The sequence below is a fragment of the Arachis hypogaea genome, chromosome 12 (genome assembly GCF_003086295.3).
Source record: "Arachis hypogaea cultivar Tifrunner chromosome 12, arahy.Tifrunner.gnm2.J5K5, whole genome shotgun sequence".
NCBI lineage: Eukaryota > Viridiplantae > Streptophyta > Magnoliopsida > Fabales > Fabaceae > Arachis > Arachis hypogaea.
Genome location: NC_092047.1, coordinates 59191666 through 59195937, shown reverse-complemented (window position 1 = coordinate 59195937; position 4272 = coordinate 59191666). Strand labels below are relative to the sequence as shown.

The 4272-nt window shown below is 34.7% G+C and overlaps 1 non-coding gene across 1 annotated transcript; it reads left to right on the top strand.

Moving 5' to 3' along the window:
• The first annotated feature begins 332 nt into the window (after positions 1–332).
• On the top strand, positions 333–440 carry LOC112732195 (small nucleolar RNA R71). Its single transcript, XR_003167931.1, has one exon. It is a non-coding gene; the product is annotated as a small nucleolar RNA R71 (small nucleolar RNA).
• Positions 441–4272: the final 3832 nt, after the last annotated feature.

The following is a 4272-nucleotide window of genomic DNA, read 5'->3' as shown; positions in this document are numbered from 1 at the left end:
GAAGATGCCTCTATAGTACTGTTGGATGATTTCTTCAATCTATTCAGACTCTGAGAGATCATATTGACTTGCTGAGTCAATAATTTGTTCTGAGCCAATATGGCATTCAGAGCATCAATCTCAAGAACTCCCTTCCTCTGGGGCGTCCCATTACTCACAGGATTCCTTTCAGAAGTATACATGAATTGGTTATTTGTAACCATGTCAATGAGTTCCTGAGCTTCTGCAGGCATTTTCTTTAGGTGAATGGATCCACCTGCAGAATGGTCCAATGACATCTTAGATGATTCAGACAGACCATCATAGAATATATCCAGGATGGTCCATTCTGAAAGCATGTCAGAAGGACACTTTTTGGTCAGTTCCTTGTATCTCTCCCAAGCTTCATAGAGAGATTCACCGTCTTTTTGTCAGAAGGTTTGAACATCCACTCTAAGCTTGCTAAGCTTTTGAGGAGGAAAGAACTTGGCTAAGAAAGCCGTGACCAGCATATCCCAAGAGTTCAGGCTATCCTTAGGTTGAGAGTCCAACCATATTCTAGCTCTGTCTCTTATAGCAAACGGGAAAAGCATAAGCCTGTAGACCTCGGGATCAACCCCATTGGTCTTAACAGTATCACAGATCTGCAAGAATTCAGTTAAAAACTGAAAAGGATCTTCTGATGGAAGTCCATGAAACTTGCAATTTTGTTGCATCAGAAAAACTAGTTGAGGTTTAAGTTCAAAGTTGTTTACTCCAATGGCAGGGATTGAGATGCTTATTCCATGTAAATTGGAATTTGGTGCAGTAAAGTCACCAAGCATCTTCCTTGCATTGTTATTATTTTCGGCCATGTTTCCTTCTTTTTCGAGAATTTCTGTCAGATTTTCTCCAGAGAGTTGTGCTTTGGCTTCCCTTAGCTTCCTCTTCAGAGTCCTTTCAGGTTCAGGATCAGCTTCAACAAGAATGTTCTTGTCCTTGTTCCTGCTCATATGAAAAAGAAGAAAACAGAAAAGAAAATATGAAATCCTCTATGTCACAGTATAGAGATTCCTTTATGTGAGTAGAAGAAGATAAGAATCCAAACACAGGGGAGAGGAGTGGGTTTGAATTCTTAGATGAAGAGGAGTGTCAGTAAATAAATAAATAATTAGAAGGTGATGAGGGAGGAGAATTTTCGAAAATCATTGAAAAGAAAAGAAAAATATTTTTGTTTTTAAATTAAATTTAAAGTTAGAATTCGAAAATACAAAAAAGAAAAATAAAATAAAATAAAAGTAAAAATTAAAACAATTAGTTAATAAAAAAGGAATTTTGAAAAAGAGGGAAGGGATTTTCGAAAATTAGAAAGAGAGAGTTAGTTAGGTAGTTTTGAAAAAGATATGAATCAAACAAAAAGATAAGATTAATTGAAAAAGATTTGAAAATCAATTTTGAAAAGATAAGAAGTTAGAAAATATTTTGAAATTAATTTGAAAAAAGATGTGATTGAAATTTATTTTGAAAAAGATTTGAAAAAGAAATTAAAAAAAAGATTTGACTTTGAAAATTAAAGTTGATTACTTGACTAACAAGAAACTAAAGAGATATGATTCTAGAGTTTAAAGATTGAACCTTTCTTACTAGGCAAGTAACAAACTAAAAATTTTTGAATCAATCACATTAATTGTTAGCATTAATTTCGAAAATATGAAATAGAAATAAGAAAAAGATTTTGAAAATTTTGAAATTATGAAAGAAAAATTGAAAAAGATTTGATTTTTGAAAAAGATTTGAAAAAGATAGAATTTTTTTTATTTGAAAATTTGACTTGATTCATAAGAAACAACTAAATTTTAAATTTTTTTTTGAAAAAGTCAACTCAAATTTTCGAATTTTATGAGAAGATATTTTTTTTATTTTTGAATTTTTAATGAAGAGGGAGAAAAACATCAAAAAGACTCAATGCATGAAAATTTTGGATCAAAACAATTGATGCATGCAAGAACACTTTGAATGCTAAGATGAACACCAAGAACACTTTGAATGTCAAGATGAACACAAAGAACTTATTTTTGAAAATTTTTTTTAAGAAAAGAAAAAGATGCAAGACACCAAACATAGAAATTTTCAAACTTTAGACACTAACAAATTGAAAATGCATATAAAAAACAAGAAAAGACACCAAACAAGAAAAATTTAAAGATCAAACAAAGAAATTCATCAAGAACAATTTGAAGATCATGAAGAACAAATACATGAGTTTTCGAAAATTTTTAAGAAAAATTAAAAAGATGCAATTGACACCAAACTTAAAATTTAACACAAGACTCAAACAAGACACAATATTTTTGGTTTTTATGATTTTATTAATTTTTTTTGGATTTTTCGAAAATTAATTGGAATTTGCAAAATAAGGATTTCAAAATTTTTAATAAGAATTCCAGGAATCTGCAATGTTAGTCTAAAGCTCCGGTCCAGGAATTAGACATGGCTTACTAGCCAGCCAAGCTTTCAGTGAAAGCTCCGGTCCAAAACACTAGACATGGCCAATGGCCAGCCAAGCTTTAGCATACAAATCAGGCATACAACAGCTGATACTTCATCCAACTTCATTCTATGCTGATAGGTGGAAGCCTCAGTCCAAATGAATTAGACATGGCTTTACAGCCAGTCAGGCTTCAACAAGCTTCATGAAACTCTAGAATTCATTCTTAAAAATTCTGAAGAACATAGAATAATTTATTTTTTTAATTAAAATTTTCTTTTTTTTATTTTTTTATTTTTTTGAAAATTTTTTTTCGAAAATAAAGAGTAAAAAAAAAAACTTAGAATTAAGATAAAATTACCTAATCTGAGCAACAAGATGAACCGTCAGTTGTCTAAACTCGAACAATCCCCGGAAACGGTGCCAAAAACTTGGTGCACGAAATTGTGATCATCAACAATGGCGCCAAAGGCTTGGTGCTCTCAAACGTGAATCACACTTTGTCACAACTTCGCACAACTAACCAGCAAGTGCACTGGGTCGTCCAAGTAATAAACCTTATGTGAGTAAGGGTCGATCCCACGGAGATTGTCGGCTTGAAGCAAGCTATGGTCACCTTGTAAATCTCAGTCAGGTGGATTCAAATGGTTATGATGAATTAATAATTAAAACATAATTAAAATATAAACTAGGATAGAGATACTAATGTAATTCATTAGTGAGAATTTCAGATAAGCATATAGAGATGCTTTCGTTCCTCCTAAACCTCTGCTTTCCTGCTGTCTTCATCCAATCATTCCTACTCCTTTCCATGGCAAGCTGTATGTTGGGCATCACCGTTGTCAATGGCTACATCCCGTCCTCTCTGTGAAAATGGTCCAATACGCTGTCACTACATGGCTAATCATCTGTCGGTTCTCGATCATACTGGAATAGGATTTACTATCCTTTTGCGTCTGTCACTACGCCCAGCACTCGCGAGTTTGAAGCTTGTCACAGCCATCCCATCCCCGATCCTACTCGGAATACCACAGACAAGGTTTAGACTTTCCGGATCTCAGGAATGGCCGTCCATGGGTTCTAACTTATACCACGAAGACTCTAATATCTCGGACTCAGTCCCCTGTATTAGATATCTAAGAGATACTCATTTTATCTCATCTTCATGTAGAACAGAAGTGGTTGTCAGGCACGTGTTCATAAGTGAGAATGGTGATGAGCGTCACATAATCATCACATTCATCATGTTCTTGGGTGCGAATGAATATCTTAGAATAGGAATAAGCTTGAATTGAATAGAAAAATAATAGTACTTTGCATTAATACTCGAGGAACAGCAGAGCTCCACACCTTAATCTATGGTGTGTAGAAACTCTACCGTTGAAAATACATAAGAACAAGGTCTAGGCATGGCCGAGAGGCCAGCCTCCATGATCTCAGAACTAAACGTCCAAAAGATCTAAAAATGATCCAAAGATGTCTAATACAATAGTAAAAGGTCCTATTTATATCAGACTAGTTACTAGGGCTTGCAGAAATGAGTAAATGATGCAGAAATCTACTTCCGGGGCCCACTTGGTGTGTGCTTGGGCTGAGCATTGAGCTTTACACGTGTAGAGGCTTCTCTTGGAGTTGAATGCCAGTTTGTAACCTGTTTCTGGCGTTTAACTCCACTTTGCAACTTGTTTCTGGCATTTAACTCAAGAATAGGGCAGGAAGCTGGCGTTGAACGCCAGTTTGCGTCATCTAAACTCGGGCAAAGTATGAACTATTATATATTTCTGGAAAGCCCTGGATGTCTACTGTCCAACGCAATTGAGAGCGCG